Source organism: Aphelocoma coerulescens, chromosome 14 (assembly GCF_041296385.1).
Source record: "Aphelocoma coerulescens isolate FSJ_1873_10779 chromosome 14, UR_Acoe_1.0, whole genome shotgun sequence".
In the NCBI taxonomy this organism is placed as follows: domain Eukaryota; kingdom Metazoa; phylum Chordata; class Aves; order Passeriformes; family Corvidae; genus Aphelocoma; species Aphelocoma coerulescens.
In genome coordinates, this window is record NC_091028.1 from 16,453,312 (window position 1) to 16,474,170 (window position 20,859).

Here is a 20,859-nt window from a genome sequence, read left to right on the forward strand (position 1 = left end):
TGGATCAGATCAATATTTGACTGGTGCTCCTGTAATTTCAAGGCATTAGGACTTTTTCAGAAAGCTGATAAAGACTTGATGGTGAAAAGGTTGGCCACATCCTTGGCAAAATTTTTCCTCCCAACAGCTGCAGTTAGCTGTGGTTATTTTGTTTTCCATTAAATTTCTTCCTAAGGAACACTCCTCTCCAGCTCTGCACATTATAATGCATGTGCACTGTACATTTTCTGCAATCTAGCATCTTCCTTGGTGTCAAAACCTGAACTCTTAGCTTAGCTTGGCAAGAGGATTCAAACCTCATTAAAGAACTTATAAACACAAAAGCACAAAATCGTCTATTTAGCCTGTTAATTAAAAGGTTAGCAAGAGATAGCATCCCTGTAGGAAATCCCATCATTAGTGTTCTGGGATTAGCACTCAAGCAAAATCTTTAAAAGCACATCTTTTAAAGTATAAGGAACATTTAAAACCTCAGTCCTGCTGGTCCAGGTATTACTCTGCAAGGTCTTGCTCTCCACATCCTGTTTAATTGGAAAGCCTAACAGAGCAGAACCAGGTCAATGGTGCTCTCTCTTAAATCCATCACATCTGTCTCAATTAGACACTTTTAGTTTAGAAAATTCTTGTTTATGAGATTATCAGGCTCCTGAGACTAATTTTGAGTTTTGAGCCATTGTGATTCTCATTTTGGCTAAATCACAGAATAGAATGAAAAAAAAAAAGTGGGCTTCCTCCAAGAAACAATATATTCCTTTTACTTTTAATTATGCCTATAAAGCAGCTTTTGTTTTAACAATCACCATAAATATACTAATGAAGAAACAAGCTATCAATCCAGGAAAAAAAGGTTAAGGAGGAAATTGGCCTTGAAAGCCTTGACACACCTTTTCCCCACTCAGCAAGTCATGGGTCAGGCAGCACAGTGTGCACAGGTGAAGAAGCCCATGATTACCTCTGTCCCACTGCTAGCTTAGAACAGGCTGATGAAAGGTTGCATTTAGCACCAGAGTACCATTAGGACACAGATGTAGTAGATATTATCTGACACCAAGACTGGAAGGAAACTGAGAAACCTCAATGAAATCCAAATATCATGTCATCAGCTAAGCTAGAAGAGGGAAAAATCATCTGAAGGTGAGAGGACTCTTGTCCTTGGGCAGCCTTACTCTAAAACAAATGATGGCAACACTTGCAGCTCTTCTCATATGGACTTAGCAGGGACAAACACATCCATTTTGCAGCTGGACTCTTAAGCAGTGCTAGTCTGGTCACAACATTTATATCATAGCAGGAGGCTCACAACATTAGCAGGTGTGTGGGGCAGATAGAATACAGAGTGTGTTTAAATACAACAAGCAGAATACTGCTGTAACAAAGAACAGCTCAGCTGCACAGGCTCCCCCTTGGGAGATCATCTGGATTTTCTCAGTCAGTGCCAATTTGATTGCAGACAAAAGCTTTTTCAACATGTACTGTTCCCTTCCAAATGGCAATATTTCCATAAGAGGAAGTAGCTACTACTGAATGTATAAAACATCCTGGAAAGATCAGGGGATTCCTGTAACAGATAAGGCTTCAGACTCCTTAAAAGCTAGACAAACTCAGTCCAGTATCTCCTGAATAGAACGGACTTCTTATGGTATTTACTAATTTCCAAAGCTTCCTGGCCCAATGAAAGCTGTAAATATAAACCAGGTGTCGCGGGTTGGGTTTGTAACCGGGCGGAAACACCAATTTAGTGTAGTGGTTTGGTCTAAAATACTCATTACTGTTTATCTTCTGTGAGATAAGAATTAGGAGAAATGCAAAGCAGGCACCAACTTGAATGAATATAAAGAAGTTTATTAACAGACCTAAAAGAAGAAAAGAAAAAAATTATACCACCTTTAGAACTCTCCTCCTCCTCCCACCTTCCTCCCTTCTCCCACTGACAATGTAAAGACAACCCTTAAGATGTTCAGTCTGTTTACCACTTCCATAATAACCTTGTTCAGTCCATTTAGAAAGAGAAGTCTCTTTGCTCATGCTATGAAAACAGTATCACACCGAGACAGCCACCCACTTCCAAATATTGTTCAGTCCATTCAGGAAGAGGAGTCTCTCTGCTTGCGATGTGAGTCCCTTCCCCCGACTTGCAGCTTTTCCCGCAACTGCTTTCGAGGGTCCACTCTTGAAAGTTTTCTGGGGTACAATTTTAAGGTTGAGCTGTTCAGAAACAAAGAAAAACAGAGGCCCTTCTCCTTCCCTGGGAGCAAAGGGTCATCTTCATCTTTAAAACTATCTCTGGAAGCATCTCTAGGAATTGAGGTTTTTCTCCTTTCCTCTTTGGAGCAAAAGTCCTCATCTGGTTCATCTGGTTCATCTCTCTCTGTCCAAACTTCTCATGAAATTACAGCTGCGTCAGCATCTGCCTATCTCAGCGCAGGTGCTTCTGCTTATGAGTTGAACACTCCACCCCCCATATCTTCATGAAATTACAACAGGATACTCTGATATATCATAGCTTCACAACAGACTTTCAGCTTTAAGCATCTCCTCTCTCTCTTCCCTCAGGTTTTCAGCTCTTCACAGCAATAAAAGGGTTAATCTCACCTCGGCCTTACAGCTGGAATGTGGCTTATCGCAGTTGGTCACTGACCTCTGCCGGACAGAGGCGCCGCTTTGCTGAATCTCGGCCGCAGTGGAGGGGGGGATTCCGAGCCGCTCCGGCTGCCCACGGCAAGGCAGTGGGGGGGGGGGTTCCACAGCTGGAACAGGCCCATGGCTCCAGGCTGGCCGTGGCCCGGCCCGGCCTGGCCCAAGCAGGGCCTGGCCGGGCCCACTGGCCCCTGCACGGGGCCTGCAGCCACCTGTGCCAGCGCCGGAAACGAGAGAGAGCTTGGGGGGGGAGTTTGTCTATTCTTAAGTGTGTATCACAGAGGCGGTCACAACTTTAAGTGGCTTAAAGAATTGTCCATATTCAAACTGGCCAGCTGATAGGTTCTATCAGGTCCCAGAGGAAGCTGTAAGCACCCCTTAGCAAGGATATCCCTTCCGGGACTACGCTTGCTAACCTATGACACCAGGTTTTGAATGGCATTATTTCACCATGTGGAACATGATGTATCAGCATGGGCCTGTGACCTACAGTTTTTCCTGTATATTTTCCCCCTCATTTTGGCTGTGGTAAGTGGTATTCACTTGTGCTGCCACCACTGTGCAGCACTGCAAGGGGGACTGTTCTGCCCCGTCATTAGAACACAACTCAAATGTCACCTCCACTTACAAATTACCTGAGAAGAAAATGAAGCTTGGCTTTTAGGGGCAAGAGTAGGAACAAACCAGGTAAGCTCCTCCCCCAGCTCACACTTTTTTGCACAATTGCTAGAGATGGTGAGAGGAAAAACCCAAAGCTTTCTCCCAACTGCAGTTCACACAGGACAACATTGCTGCCTCAGCCTGCACTCCACTGACTGTGAAACTTGGCTGGGTTGCCTCTGGATGCCACCTCTGCCTTGCACAGAGGTGTTTTCTTTCATCCCATTCCCGACTGCCCACTCTACTTTCCTGCTTCACTCGTGCAGTTACAGGTACCACACTCAGCACAGCTCTTGGAGCTGACCTGAGGGTCCCCAAAACACAGCTGCAGCAAATCCATCCCAATTCTCCTCTTTAAGCAAGGCAATAAGGAAGCTGAGGAGGGCAGAGAAGGTGGGAGGACATAAATATAGTCAAAGTGGATTTTCACCTGCAAAAAATAGTTTTAAAATTCAAGCTCAAAGTCAGCAACTTAAAAGAAAGACTCACTCTTACTGCAGAAAGAGGCACGTTCTTAAAATCATCTGCCTATCACTAGTGCCAAGTAAATGTCACATTTGGGTAAATCCCAGAGCTCTCCTCCAGCTCCTGTGCACGGTTATGGATGACAATGTGCACAGCAATAGCCCACATGTGAGGGATGAGGGTACACACTGGTTTTTTTAAAGGTACAACCTCTGCTTTGTCCAACCTGCCGGCTCTCACTGACTATTAGCTGCTAACAAAAGGTAAGAGAGCAAATTATCACATGGAAACACTTAGGAAAAACCAGCAGAATAACTGGCAGCATTCCAAGCAAAGTTTTGGTTGGTCTGTGTATGTTCCACTTTAATTCTAGCAGGTTTCAGCAGCCTGACACAGAACCACAAGAGTTATGACAACTAAACCTCAGGGGACGTCAGCAATCATCCCATCTGAAATTTCAGACTGCCATTTTTCAAGTGCTATGAATCATTAATCTCCAGTACTTGTGATGAAATGAAATCTGTAGTGGAATTGGAGAGTAAACACTATGACAGTGCTGTATAAACAGCCTGACACATTGATCACCTTTAAAGACTGATCAGGGTAAGACTGTTTACTATTGAAAGGTGACACTGAGAACAGCAACTCTGCTCTGGGGTTTGGCTACTGTGTTTTTCATGATGGGTTAACATCTCACTCCCATAAAGGAAACAGACATGTTTTCAAACACTTTGCAACCTTCCCAAAACAAAACTAAAGGACAGGAAGGCTCGGAGGAACTGAGATACAGACGAATAAACCAAGTATTCCAAAGTCACATGGAAAATAGGAGAGAAACCTGCAAAGTCTAGGACCTTGACCACAAGACAGGTCTCTCCCCCATGCCACAAAAGATGTTTTTCCATCGGCTTCAAGAGACACCAGGTTTGAATTGCTTCAATGCAATCACACATGACCTAAGCCTGACTGCAGGAAAGCCCAGGGCTCAGACTCTGAGTGCTGCTGGCTGCACTGGACTTGTTCCTGCAGACAAACCTCCTGCTCACTGCCCCTCCCATCACCTCTGGACTGCTCACCTTTAGCTCCCACACAGCTCTGTTCAGCTTTGGCCAGTGAGCCAGGAACTTCAAATGATTTTTTTATACTTGATGGACAATTTTCACTCATTTGTAGTCCCCTCTCTCCATCCCTGGAGGCAGCACGGCTCTGTGTGTGGCTTGGCACAAGGCAGTGGCCCCCAGCAGCAGTGCCAGTCACAGGTGCCCTCACCCCAGAACCTCAGCACTTGCACTGCAGCAGGTTTTCCATCTTTTGTGCAGCTGGACCCTGAGACACACAGGGGCACTGGCTTGTAAAGTTCTTTTATAGTTTTATTGATTTGTTCTATGTCACTTTACAGCTGAATCAGTCCTTTCAGTCAGCTCATGCCACTAAGCAAAGAGAGCTGTGCTGGCACAGCAGGGAGGTGCCCAGCAATGCCAGGAGAAGGAGGATAGGAAGGAAGAGACAGCAGTAAGGGACGGGATAAGAAGGCAAGCAGCAGTAACAAATGAACAATCGCGTGCTTCTCCAGCAGTGGAAGAGCAGCTCAGTTAAATCTAAGACCTGCTAATTCCTTGCTTTTCAGTAAAGATAAAACTGTTTTCTTGTCTGCAGGAGTTGTACAGAAGAATGTAGCCATTTACAGAACCTAAGCAGCAGCAACACCTACTACTCCTTACCTTGCAATAACAGTCAGTGCCCAGAAACAGCCCAGAACTCCCTAATACCTCCATAAAAACCATTACCCGAAATTAATCCATACTATCTTACTGAACGTTTAAGCCATACACTGAAGCTTCTGTCTATTAAATACTGTTCCAGTTACACATGAAGCTGGAATTATTCCTATCTTCGGTGTCTTTTACCACCTGAAAAGTATCTGCTGCAGCCAGCTCAGCACAGACCTGTGAACATATCCAGGGCCAGCAACTGCAGCACATTGATAGCAGCAGGGAGCTTTCCCAGACGTCTGTAAAATATGTCTGGCCACTGAGATGCTGCTGTCCAAGCACTGCTTTGACATTTTGAGTATGTCAGCTCCCCAGGCCAGACAAGCTGTCTCACAGGTACGAGTGACAGACAGTTAATGCTTTAACTTATTAACTCCAGGCTCACTTATCTTCCAGCCTTGGCACCTCAATGCAGCACAGCTGCTCCAACACCACTTTCCAAATCTGCGCTTAAGAATGATACATCTGACCAACTCACAGCAAGGGCCAACTGTCCTGCTTTCCTTAATAATTTATTAAGAGCTGGCAGGAGCCACAGCTTTGCTGCATTGTTCAGTTGTTCTAACAAACTGCACAGTTTGTTTCAGGCAGCAAATGAATTTCAGCATGAAATGCTAATGTGTAACAGGACAAGGAACTCTAATCTAATGGATCAATATAATTGGGTTGTTTAGAGATGGCAAAGCGTACCGGATGCTACTGACAAAGATCTTTTTCCCCCGTGCCCCAGCTCATCTCTGAAAGCCCCACACGCCCTCGCTGCTGTGAACCACAGCTTCATGCCCACTTCCCCAGCGGATGCTGCTATGGAAGCCTCCAAGAGGGCACCCCAGGAGGTACAGCCTGGGTATGATTTTGAGTGTAATTACACTCATGGATGTGGGTTATTTGTAGCTCTAGTGGCAGAAAGGAGGAAAAAAAAATGACACATGTCCTTATGCAACATTTTAATAGAGCTGGAGGAGTCTATATTTATAGAGTTACCAAGTGTCTTAAACATCTACATAAAAAAACCACATGGAAGGAGACACTAATTCACTTGAGAGCATAAGCATTGCATTTATAGGGGAAAAAATGTCCTGTCTGACAACCACTCCAGTTGTCATCCGTTATGAGAACAATCTGTCTGAATATTATCTGAAACAGGACACTGTAAAAAAATCAAAGATCAGGCTCATCTGAAGTTGCCAGACAAGTTAGCAGAAGAAAATTAAAGCCTGCACAGTAAGGAACATGTTCCAAAGTTAAAGGAGCAGCTGAAGAGAAGAGGGCAGGGCCAGCTTCAAAGTTGAGTGGGGCGCTGCTAGGCTGTGAGCAGAAGTCAGCCGGTCAGCACAAGCTGCACTTGCAGCTACCGCAGGTAATCGAGCTGGAAATCCATGTCAAAGCACTTGGAAAAGAGAGAGAGAGATGCTGGTGGGCCAGTTTAACTGGTGTTGGCATAACCCCAATAACAACAACAAAAAGGAAGCACATTTTCACCAGATTTTGCACTGCACACAGAAAAAGACACCCATGCAGTCCCTGCCCTCAAAGCAGAGCAAAGCACCACTGTCCAGTGGCAGCCACACTGGGGAGTCATCAAATGCTGCTGTGAGCAGTAGCTTCAGGTCTTCACCCTCCTGAACCCTTCTGCAACCACCCAGGGCCCTTCCAGAGAGGGACAGCCTGGCACAGAGCCGGGGTCATGCCCTGAGCCTTTCCATCCTGCTATTCTTATGAGAAGGATCTTTCAAAAGAAAAAACTGAGGACACCAAGAGGCTAGGAACACAGCCCTGGGTCTTTCCAGAGGGAAAGGGAAAAGACAAGGGAAAATCAGCTTTGTTAAGAAAATCCAGCTAAAAATCTTGAGGGTAATAGAATGAGAAGAAGCCTGTATAGCTTCATACAGAATAAAGCCTGCCAGACAAATTTAATTGCTTTATTTGTTCTTTGATAGAGTTACAGAGGGAGTAGATACACAGCAGAGGTCATATTTTCCAGATTTTAGGACAGCATCTGTGTCTCACGAAATCCTAATTGAAAAATTAATTCAGAAAGACTTGGGAAGGGGCAAGCACAGCTCTGGAATTGAGAGCTGGCTGCAGGACTGTAAACAAATGATAATGATAAACGGCACTGTATTGAGCTGAGGGGAGGTCATATTGAACAAATTCATTAATGAGCTGAAACGAGGATTAAAGAGCACACCAACAAAATCTGATGATTGCACTAAAGCTCGATTGTGTCTGATGGATGCAAGGCTGCCGTGAGGTGAAGAGACACGTCCAGCACCAGGATCCTGCTCCCAGATCCTTGGCAGGCAGGTCCGAGATGCTCCAGCCACAGCTGCCTGTCATCCATCGCCCTGACCCCGACCCACAGCCCCACACACTGCTCATCTCCTCCCCCTCACTGGCCACCCTGAAAATAAACAGAACTTTGTGCTGCCCGAGAGCCAAACGAGATGTGTGGCAGCAACACAGCCCTTGGCACATGCCAGGAATGCAGGAGTGCACTGACAAGAGGAAGGCTGAGACCTCCCATTCAAGCACAGCCAGGAAAAAAAAATCCCACTACTAAAAATAACACAATGCCTTAAATCCCACCAAGCTGTGTTTTCATGATCTCCCTGATACAGCTTAAAAAATTGTGGGTTTATGGATTAAAGTCCCTGATAAATCCATTTAGGACCAGACACTTCCTCTGCATGAACTTAGTACATTCCAATCTTTATGACAGGGGAGGAGAAAAGAAAAGAAAGAAACAAACAAAAACTCCCAACAGACAAACAACAGACATGACAAAAATACCCCAAACAAACAAACAACTTTTTGAAAAATTTTGAATGAAATTTTTAGACACAGAATTTAGTAACACTGATCTCTGAAGGATGAAATAGATACTTTTTTTTTTTTTTTTTTAAGTACAGCTGCTGATTTTCAGCTTTGGAAGTACTGAGGGTTTAGCACTAGACTTTGAGTTTTATCAATAAGCTACAGGAAAAGATGAAGAATATGCAGATAGAACAGCAGTTTTGGCTCCCTTCTGCAGTTTTCATGCCAGAACTAAAACATATTTTTCCCAAATAACAGAACCTATCCATCATTTTTATTATCAGCCTGGATGCAGATCCAAGTTTCATCACTTGGTAAGTTAGAAAAACTCTCATTAGCATCTGTGTGTGTAGGGAGCCCATAAGAACACCTCATTAACTCATTAAAGAGGATTCTCACAGAGATTAGCTTCGTCAATCCTTCATTTAGCTACCAATCCATTCATGTGATGCTATTAAGCCCCTCATAAACAGCCAAGTACTCCATAATACACTGTAGGAGCTCAGGTTTGAATCCCCATACTAGTGCACACTGCTACTGGATTTGTGTTGCACCACTATGAAAATCACTGCAGCCCCAAAGCATCATTTATTTCCAACACGACCAAGTGACGAGCTGAAGTCCACACGCTGTACTGAGATGGGACACGGTAACAGCACCCAATCCCCATGATTTCAAGCCATTCTTACTCAAGCCTTGCTCCACATCACACATTTGATAATATGAGCAGAAATGTGCACAGGCAAAAGAAAGGGTTACAGTAATATCCAGTGCAAAGCAACTGCTGCTCATTGCTTGAATGGGAAAGCAGTCAGTGAGGAACCTCTCATCCCCATCCTTAATTTCCAGTTTTTCTTCTTTTCCTTCCCTCTAACCCCTCTTCTGTGCAGCACTGCTGTCACACCATCTGCAATCTATTTTCAATAAGCCACCTCTGCATGAACAGCACATCTGCCTCTGCCAGGAGAGGCTCCAAGCCCCTCTCTCCTGGAACTCCCAGCACTGCTTTGGTTCACTACAGTCACCATGATGACAGAGAGACAAAATCTGCCACGTCTACTCATCAGACGGGTATTGTGTGTTGGTAAACAGCAATTGTCATCCAGATGGCCCTACAGCAGCTTCACTTTGCACTGGCCTTCACATGCCACGGTGGCAATTGCTCATGCAAGAACACAAACACAAGTCCTTCAGTTCCTGCCAAAGCATCTCCGTTCCCTGCCCTGCAGTCAGTGCTGCTTCCACACGTGGAGGTGTCAGAGGATTTCAGCCCATCTAAATTCATAACCTTAATAGAGATGCACAATTTTATTTTCAAGCTGAATAATTCAAAGAACATTAATTCACTCCCATCTGCTTAAATGAAACAGATTTGTAAGATCCTAATCAGCTTGTATGTCCATAGACCCTTTCTACCAAGAGCATTGGGTTGGATTTGGCTGTGAATAAAAGGCCCCACAAATCTTTACTGCAACTCACTCAGTACCATCTCACAAACACTCAGCTCAGACCTAGCAACTGCTCTGTTACATCCAATCCACTCTGGAAAACATAAAATGATCTCTGCTACTGCAGGACAAACCTGGCAGCTTGCAGGATGTGCAGGGGAGGCCGAGCCGCCTGCCTGATCCCAGGCAGCTGCCTGGAACTGAAGCTGTGCTCTAAGTGGCCTTCCAGATTTCAGGAACTCAGACAAAAGATGCTATTAATGGCACTTGGGGCTGGAGGGGGAAATCCTCGAATGTAAAGTTTCAAGTCTCTGCACATTGATGAAGAGGAGTAAATAATAAGAAAAAGTTGCCCACAGTAAAAGATTTTGTGAAAGTGAACTCCACAGCTTGATAGTATCACAAGCACCCTAGGAATCTGGAGAATGAGACGGGAGAAACTGTGGGGAGACTGAAGTTAAAAACTGCACACTGCATGGTTCATTTTCCTGTAATTCCTTTTATTCATTGCTATAATCAACTTGACATGCAAAGCTGTTCCCAATTTACTGACAGCTTTTCAGCTGACATCTAGTTCTCAAGGTATTTTTTTTTTTTAAACCTAAATAGCTAATTATTCATCGCCTTAAACCAGGATATATAACAATGTCAGGAAATCATCTGTTCAAGTTATATCAAAAAGCCTTTGGGGATTAGTTCATCTCTTTTGTATGCTGCAGAAAACACTCACTTGTAAACAATTAAATCATCATTTGAAATCTGTCTACACTTTTAGCATCTCTGAATGCAGCCTGAAAAACCATATAAACAAGTACCTTATTGTTGCATCTAGAACCCAGGGCCGAAAGTATCTTATTTGCTGGAGGCTGAAGGCTGAACTTACAGGCTAATACAGGCTCTCTGTACAACCTGTAATAAAGCATCTAAATAAGTGCAATAGCTGCTTAAGGAGACCCGAGTTACACTGTTCCCAGGTTAGAGCAGAAGACAGGCTACAAGGATATCAACATATTGTGGCACAGAGGCATATAACCTCCATGTAACAGTCATGGCTGAGACAAAAACAGGCATTTAAATTCAGCCATAAAGGCTCAGCCTTTGGCCTGAATCTACAGTAGTCAGACCTCAGAGTACCCTGCTTCAAGACGCAGAGCTCCTGCATAACACACATTAGAAGAGACCGAGGGACATCACTGGAGCAGAAGCACTTAAAACTTTCCTATTTGAAATCAGTCTATTTCTTTTTCGTCTCCTACTGACTCCTTGACTGCATTTTTAAGGGCTGTAGCTTTGTGGAATACAAACACAATACAAGCATAACATTCCATAGGAAGAAGCTCCTTTCTAAGTCTGTCTTGGGCTGAGCACTGCAGCAGAAAGTTACCAAGCCTGGACAGCGCTCGTTTGCACATCTCACTACAACTGTGCAGATGCAGAGTATTTGTAAAATATATATTTTACAAATACACAGGTCACTTGAGGTTTTTGTTACAGAATTACCCCTATGCTCAAGAATTTAACTCTCTATTCTACTTCTCTGAATCAAAAACCTGTACAGTATTGAGATGAAAGGCAAACTTTCATCTGCTGTTACTGCTTCGCCACTAATTGTGTGATTTTGTGGCTTCAGTATCTTGATAAATGTTTTGACTAATTCATTTGAATCACTGCCGTATCCTTTTTATGATATAATTGCTGACCCTGTCAAGAGAACAGAACAAAACAAAGCAAATTATCTTCCTTATGCAATGAAAGCCAAGTAGGTCCTTGTGAAACTACAACTTCCTTTCAGTTAGTGGAAGAAAACACAGAGCATTCGTGAGAGCATGCAGACAGAGGGGATGCAGACACATCATTGTCTCAGGGAGGAATTCCTCCATCACCAAGGAATCGCTGAGGTGGGATCGCTCAGAGCCCTCACTTCCCTGCACTCAGGCTGCCTCTGGCCACAAAAACGGACCATGGGCACCTTCTGTCAGCAAGTCAGTGCTGAGATCTGGGACAGTGAGTTACTATGGTGGAAATTAAAAATATGACAAGACAGGAATGACTTTTACAGATTTCAAGGGTGCTTCCCAGCATCTTGAGTCCCCAGCTGCACAGAAAAACTCCCCTAGAACTACAGGCAGAATGGATGAAGCCAGTTCATCCCAAACACCCAGAGGAGAGGTTTGGGTTTATTGTTTGTTTCTTTATGACTGTGGGTTTTGTTCGTTTGCTTATTTGATTTTAAACTAAAACTGAGAAGTACATACTCAGTTTCTGACATGATACCTTCAAGTAAATCAACATGGAAACTGTAAACTAGTGGGAAGTTGCAGGCAAGTTCTCAACCAAGCATAAGGAAAAGTTTCCTACTTGCTGGAACAAACCAACACTTCTGAGAAGAGTGCAGACTGATCATCCAGGCTTAGTAAAAAAAATAATAATAAAAAGATTGCTACATGTACAACATCTCTTTTCTTGAAGATACCGTCACTGATCTAAAGCGTAAATAAACAGTTGCTCTGTCAGAGGCAGATAATTGACTGAACATTACATTGCTAATGGCAATATTACACAAGACACAAGTGTTTCAGACAAAAAAAAATAAAAATCTGAACTATTTCTCATTCTAACAATTCTGCAACTGACAGGTGACTGCTGGGCAGCAGATAGGAAATTCAGTTTTATCTGAGAGGAAACACACCCCAGCTCATTCTTCTGGTAGCTTCCGAGAGCAACAGTTCCTTTAAGTCAAGTCAATGCATATCAAACACCTCTCAAACTATAAATAACAAGATTCCCATATTTGAAAAATAACACCATTTTTCAGCATTATCTCCCTCCTAGAGTAATTATATTTTTAGAGAGGTAAAAAGTTTTAAAATACAAAATTTCCACAGCAAAATCTGTCAATGTGATTATCAACAGGGTTCAGTTCTGTCTAAGGCAATGGCTTTATTTGTTTTAAAGGGTCTACTAATAAGCCTTTAAAAGAAAACATTACATGTATTGGTACTATTCTGATTGAAAATAAACTGGACATTTCAGGGGAAATAAACCATAAGTCCACTTGAATATGAGCCAACACTGCTCCTGCCCTATCATGCATGTATGTATGTATGTATGAGCTGACACTGCTCATGCCTATCACGTATCATACCAGAATTTGACTTTGGCTATGTTTTTAATCTGAATTTAAAAAGAGCAAGTCACCAGATCCAGCTCTGGAAAGGATATAAGGGGTAGGTTTGTAAAAAAAAAGGATCATCAAAATAGCAATCACTGGCTTTTTAAACAGCTCTCTTCGAAAGCAACCAAACACATCCTCTCCATTCATTCATCCCTTAATGGCCAGGAGAATGCCTGTCCCCCCCTGAAGCAGAGCTCATACTATCTGCAGACAGGGCTTTCTCAGTAAGCAAGAAATACCATTGTTCTAAGGTAAGCAGCAATTTAATTAATGTCCTGATCAGTTTTAATGGACTGAAGGTTAAGAAACTTCATTACCTTCTTCAACATATGCTAATCAGGATCTTTAAATAGTAATGCATGGGCCTTATCCTCAAGTTCTGCTAAAAAAGACAGCTCATTTCCGAAAAAGGAAGCAAGGAAATGAGCCTGTGAATTTTTGATTGCTAGCTGAGGAAAAGTAATACACAAAGCCCGAAAAAGAAGGAGTTACAATGCTGAAGTGAGATGACTCAGAGTACTGCAATTAAGAGCTAAAACCTGCAGACAGCCCTCAGGAGGACAGGAGCAGAGGCCAGGGTGGTCCGGCTCACATCAATCCTGGCCGTGCTTTTCTGGAAGTAATGAAACATCCAGATAAGAAGATCACCGATGAAGAGATAAAAGTACCATAAAGTAAGGTTTGAAACATGTAATTAATAAGTACTTCACTGCAGAAGAAAGGAAGCATTACTCTTCATGGACACTGGGACTCATTCATTCAAACACTGATGTGCTCAGCGCTACCCTGATACAACCAAAATGCCTCTTTACCATTAAGAGGTTTTAATCCTTCACCACAGATATGAAAGTCTCCAGAGCATTACTCGCAGTAAGTGACTATTAAAGATGTCCACACCCTTCCCACCTGGAGACACACTGCAAAGTTTTTTTGACCAATGCTCTCACAAAACTTCAGATGGACTGGATTATTTTCCTTCCTATTCTGCATCACAACAGCTTTGAAAACCTGTCTCTGAATTTACCAGAGCAAGCCCTTTATGCCGTCAATAACTTTGTTAAGGCTGTAAAAAAGACTTAAGTCTAAATTTCTCATGAAAAACTAAAAATTAAATTTTAAGAGAGACCTCTACATTCAGTAACGTGGGTTGATCACCTTTGGAGCCAAAAAAGTGTAATTTTAAAAATGCTTAACACTTTATAAATCCCTTTAACTATTCAGTAACTTTGCCTTTTGTATTAACTTCTCCAAAATCCACTTTCTTACTGCATGGGATGTAAGAGCAATTAGAATGCTCTTTCACAGGTACATCCTGGGAGGAAAACAATGCCATATAAATCAGACTTTTACTGAACAGGGAGATTGTTGTATCACTTTACAGCAACGTACTACAAACTAATTCCTTCCAATTTAAAGCCAAGTATGGCAGCTGATGGTGTCTTAGGAAAAGAACAAGCATCAGGCAATGAATAAACTCTAATGGCAATTCAAGAACAGGTCTTGAAGGCAAATCCTTCCGTCCTGCACAATCAGTCCTTGTTAATGGCAAGGCAGAGAGCTCTGACGATGCAAGCACTCGCTGTGCCGGCATCCCAAAACATCAGCACCAGGGCTCTAACTTTGTTATTCCCCCGAGGAGCAGCAATTCTCTCTGCAGCAGCAAGGCAGCGTGTCCTTCCAAAGGCGCCTCGCAGGCAGGTTCTGCGCTCCGGCGAAAGGAGGCCGCCGGCCGCGGCTGCCAGCGGCACCGGAGCCCGGCAGCAGCGCGGGGACAGCGGCGCGGACGGGGCTCCCTGCCCGGCTGCTCTCGCCTGCGACACCCGGGGACGCCAGCACTCGGCATTAGCGCACAGGGAGCCGGCCAAGTTAAACAAATGATGATTATGAGGCTTTAAAAGCAGTCATGAATGTTACCGGGCCTTGCTTTTCTTTTCCTTGGACAGAAAGTTACTTGACTGAACCCCAAAGGAAGCCGGGACTGACTCTTGAAATTAGCAGCTACCCAAGAGAGCCAACCCTCAAAACGCAGCTGAGACAGAGCTAACCGGAGACACCAGCTGAACGTCTGCCACATTGTCTCTGCTTACACACCATTTTGTCTGTAGTGCTTGCAAAATACTAGCCACAACTTTTCACTACACGAAACAACGGAGGTATTTGCTTTTCAGTTTTTAGGAGGCCACCAACAGTTTTAGTGTAACCATAACATTTTGAATAGTATTTTCCAAGTTCTTTTTAATGGACACAGAGACACAAACAGCCCATTGAAATTCACAATATGAAACAGACGCATATGCAATGTACACCAGATCTAAAATTTTGCACCATAGTATATTTAAATTATTTCTGAGCTGACATCAGACACTGCTTAATTCCATGCAGATACCCACATCTCAAACCTCTGGGCAACTTCTGTATCAAGAGCAAGTTGCAAAGAGCAGTGGAAGGTAACTAGACACGCTCAGGGCAGGAGTGGAAGCAATCTGCACTAATGCAGGAGCATGGGGAAGGAGAGACATTCTGCACTGCTCCACTCCCCAAGGAACCAAAGGCAAGGCCAGTCTAGTCAGCAGACCAAGAGTTAACCCCATCCTGCTTGGTCTAGTGCTCAAAAATATAAACAAATGCAAAGCAAAACTGTGGTGTTAGAGAAGCAACCTAATTTACAAGTCTTTTTTACTGTCAGGTATGAATATCAGTATGAGAAGGAGTCTGAAGTATGCCATCACAGAGTAATCTGAAAGTGATAAAAGATCTCCAGCTAAAAAGAAGCAAAGCCCTCCTACACCTCAATATGTAATGCAAAAGCTCTCTACTTTGCTTCATACAAAAATAACAGAGCTAAGTTGATCACTCACAGACTATCAATTAATGTGTTCTTATTCATACCTTCCCCACAACAGCCAACAGCTGGAAGCCAGTGGTACCACTTGTCACAGATGACCTGGCACACCATGGCCATTTAACCATGAAGCCAGCTCAGGGTCACACACATGCTCCTTAAAATATTCTACATGCTGTCATTAAAAACTGTGGCCAAGAGCAATTTGAATTGTGTAGCTCACAAAATCACAACTGCCTGCCCACGTATCAGAAAATAACAAGGATAAGCAACTTATTAATAACTTAAACCAACCTCCACAGAGTGCTTAGCAGGAGAGGACTTGTTTGGGATTTCTGCAGGGTGTATTTAAGTATTTCTGCCTGACGTAGCTTTTATGTCAGTGAGGTAACACAGCAGAGCTCACTGAGTTTAATTTATGCTCACTATGCAAACCACAGCCAGCTGTGAATTTAGTAAAATCCTTGTTGCAATAACCTTGTCACTTCAAGCGTGAAAGTTGTACTTCCACTTTCAGGCTTAGTCAGCTCATCTAAAAAAAAGGAGGGGAGGGTTAAGACAATAGTGTTAATAGTGTTTAGGTGATCAAGTTGAAAACATGAGGAACCGAGTTGCTCCTACAAAGTAGGCCTGCTCCTCTTTGCATGGATCCAGAAAAATGAGGGCAGATTCAGGCAGCCAAGAGATGAGGTCTTGATTTCTTATTGCAGATCTGCCACCAAGCCTTTGTGAGGCCTCGGGCATACCTTTTGTTTCCTCATCAGATGTGGCAGCATATTCATACACATTTACAAGGCATTACACTTGTGGTGAGGTCAAAGAAAATCAGGAATCTTTTTACCAGATAGTTTTACAGATTTCCAGCATTACTATGAAGTGGATTACTCTAACCTAATCCAATTTAAAACAATTTGATGGGAAAAAAAACCCCAGATATTTCAAATTCATATCACAGCCCAATCTCAGCAAAATATCATAGAGGTACCTCCTTTGCCTGAGGGCTTTTGCCCTTTCAGAGTTCAAATGCTTACCAGAAAAACAGGTGTGACAGCATTTCAGAAAAGGCTGCAACCCCATTTTCTTGTCAAGTTGCAATCTGTTGTCTGCAATAGAGCAACTGAAATGACAAACATTACTTTTGTGATAATCTCTGCAAGAAGATTTATCTTCTTTTTTAAAATCATGTAATATGGCTTTACCCTAAAGGGATGACACCTGAAATGAATATAATCACAACTCCTCATTGGCCTATTAAATCAAAAATGTAGGGAGATAAAAGTTAGCAATAAAAAATTAACTTAATTCATACCTGAAGCTGGGTAGAAATTTCACTGTATTAACTGAAGTCAGTTTTCAGCCATCCCTTGCTCTCTGCCATAGTAAACTGCATCCTACTAGAACAACACTGTGGAAATAACCAAGCTCTAGCACTGCTGCCTGTCAGACATGTCCCAGCCCCAGCTCTCTGCAGCTGATACCCACTGCAGGGTGCCTGGCCCATGCTCTCATCGCCTGCCTTGCCCCAGGAAGCACAGCCACACAGGCACCACAACACTGACACCTATCCCAAACCCAAACTGCTAAGTCAGGCATTGACCCCAGATCCCATGCACGGCAGCATTTCCTGAGTAAATCTGCAATACATCAGACTTGATGTTGTTTAAATGCTGTGTTTGTAGAATGGAGCAATAAAACTTCTTGCAGGTAATGCTGGCAGGCCACTAAGTGGGAAAATGCATGAGGGAATGAAGGGCATCCCCAACATGATGTAAGTGGGAAGCAATGGTGATCCCAGTGAAGGGATCTGTCCTGAAGGGATCTCACTGAAGGACACACAGCTGAGGTTTTTGAAAGGAGCCAACTTCACTCAAAACTAATGGCATCTGTATGCTTAAGTGTCAAACACTCTTCAGAATTACAAGTGTTGACAAATATTCAGCTGGGACTTACCTAAAAAGTGGCAAATGCCCTCTGGATGGTGCCAGAGATCTGCACTCTACTGAAGTTCTTGAAAACTGTGGGTAACTGCACCCATAATGAAGTGAGCTCCACATATGTACCCCAAAAATCCCAAAGCTCAGCTTGGGAGCAGTCTTCACTTTAAATCTTGTATCTTGACTGCCTAGCATCACATTTCAACAGAAAATCAATTGGAGACAACAGAAGAGTGAGAGAAAAATAAAATAAAATATACTATTTGCTTCTCACACGTGATATGGGCTCATCCCTGTCAATAAAAACAGCCAAGATGCTCCTAATTGTGTCTGTGTAACAACTGACCTTTAAAAGATAAAGTCACTTCATTTCAGAATACTCAAAATTCCTGAAAAATAAAATCTGCTCTGTCAACAGAGGACATGTCATCACAACAAGCAGATACATAATGCCATAAGCAGCAGCAAATTGTTTTCAGCACTACACAAACTACACAGATTATCTGAGCAATTATTTATGCAAAGCTGTGAGGTGCTGAACGTACACCACGGACGATGTGCTGAGCTGGCCAACTTCAGCCACTACAGGAATGTAAACCAGCCCTCAGCGAAACCCAACACACAGAGCAGCCCCACTCATGTTTACAGGAGCAGGAGACGTTCCTACAGCACCCTGGCTGCGCTCAGCCCTGGCCTCACTGCAGCACACATCTCTACAACAATCACAGCTTTCTTACAACGATGTCGCCCAGTACAATGACACATGTTAAATATAGCCACGAGAGAGTGGGGAGCAGAAATCCATGAATAACTGTATTGATTGCAGTAAAGAATACCTGGACGTATTTGGAGTGGAGACATTTCCTGATGAAATTCTTTCCGTTTGGTAAAAACACAGACATTGTCTTACACCTTTCCACACACTAAAACAGTAAAACAAAACTCCAGACACTACTGTTAGAGTTCGAGTAAGTATCTGCTCAGCTACTGTTGCAGACAAGGACAGAAAATGGATCTTGCAGCACAAAGAAAATCTGATGCTCTGACATTAACCATAATTCTTAATATCAAATGAAGTTGAAAAATTCGAATTTAGTTCTATGAAAATTCTAGATAAAATTTCTTGAACATTTTCTGTGTTTTCACTTTAGGACATAAAGAATTTACTCTAATGCCCACATTATCCCACATGTACAGTCATTACCAGGTACTGTATATTCAGACTATATTGTAAGTGGTAGGGTAGAACAGAAGATGACAACAATGCCAGGATAGTGGCAGTGCAGTAGTGCCTCTTCTGGTCTCGAGTTCTTTAAAATCTCACCGTGAGTTTTCACACGTGAACATGTGCTATTCTCAGCAAAACAGCATTTTCCAATGTTAACTGCTCTGTTAATAAATAAGTAAGTCTGATATTCTACACTGACAGCCCAGTCTGTATGTGAAATTCCTCAATACTCTGGCTGAGACACAGGCTAAGGTTGATTTTACTGCCCTGAAAATTCAGGCAGTTACTTTATGCAAGTATTACCAGTTTCAAGAATTCACTCTATTTGCCAACAAACATTAGGAAACTTCCCCAGAGACAACTCTGCCCCTCTGAAAGGCAGAAGCAGCACTTTTGAGAGTGACCATTTAGGGGTCCACAACAGTAACTTGCCTGGCACATTAACCCTTAACACTCCCAACTCTGTGTGCTGCTGGTCCAATTTCCCCCGCTACAGAAGGTGACAGGAGCCGGAGCTGGGCGGCTCCACAGCTGGGCCATTTTGTGCTGTTTTGTGGCCAGCACGCAGCACTCGGAGCAAAGAGGAACTGGCTCAGCCAAGGCCTGGCCTCGGGGGCAGGGTGCCACGAGCACCCAGCAAAGCTGGGCTGAGGCTCCTCACAGAAACCCCAAGGAGGAAGCGCTGCAGCAGCGAGAGTGCAGCACACACGGCTGGCATTCACGGGGAGAAAGAGAAAAACTAAAACCAAGAGTGGTCAGAAGACGAGGAACAGTGCTAACAGCCAGGGAAAGGGAGGAAGAGGTAGAGCTATGACATAAGATAGTAAGTTTAAAAGTGGGAAGCTGAGAAAGATTTTTACAGGAAGCACAGATGGGAGCTCGTCTTCTTGAGCATCTACCTGTCTGCAGGGGCTGGCAGAACACAGTGAGGCACCCAACACTAGCATCATCTCCATGACAGGCACTTCAGCAAAAATAAAATCTTTCTCTTCCTGAAAGCTTAAGCTCTGCCCTGAAACATAATCCTGTGCTGTTTGCTTTTCTGCTCGTCTCCTTCCATCAATCATTTCGAGCACTAGGAAACCCACAGTCCTTGCTGTACCCAACACAGTTCTCATTAACAATACCTCTGCTACCTTATCCAAAGGATCAGAATCTCAAAATCTGCAATGTAGGACACATCTAAACTCCCTTTAAAAAAAAGACGTACAAACACATAATGAGCATGCAATAACCTATATTGCTGCTTTGTTTATCGAACTTCCTCAGGGAATCCTCTGCATAACATTTAGAATCCCTCCGCACAAGACTTTCAGCCATGCATGAATTAGATTTGCAGTGAAAAACTGCATGAGAAACCCATCCTTTTCTCAACAGGCAGGTGAAACAGCAATGTTCTAGCACAGAACAGCTCCCCTATACCCAATAAAACTCTTGCCTTGTCATTTACTCACATTTAAGTGTTCATCTTTCTGTTACCTAAGCAGCAGCATGGAAGGCTTCTGTCACACTAACCCATACCATGTGAAACAGAGGTTTTAAGCAGGTAAGCAATGTTGAAAGTATTTCCAAATAACAAAGTAAGGAGCAAGAGTAGTACATCCTAATTTGGGGCTTGGGATCATCACCTTACATACAAGCCTGCTGCAACTGAGACATCAACACCAATACAATGATAGCTCATACCAACTCATTGCTGTAAAACAGAAAAGTGCTTGCAATGAGCAGGGTACGTGTGCAGGAGAGTACAAATGAAACCCGCAGGTGTGCAGGACACACAGCCTGTTAACTTCAGATGAAGTTAACTTCAGATGTGGCAGAAAAAATACACAGATGAAGACAGAGTTATCAAAGCCCAGTTAATTTATTTTTCTGTTCATC

The 20,859-nt window shown here is 43.3% G+C and overlaps 1 protein-coding gene across 2 annotated transcripts in view; it reads right to left on the reverse strand.

The window, feature by feature from the left end:
• Positions 1–20,859, reverse strand: part of XYLT1 (xylosyltransferase 1) — a 169,439-nt gene that overhangs the window by 126,956 nt on the left and 21,624 nt on the right. The gene's annotated exons all lie outside the window — the stretch shown is intronic.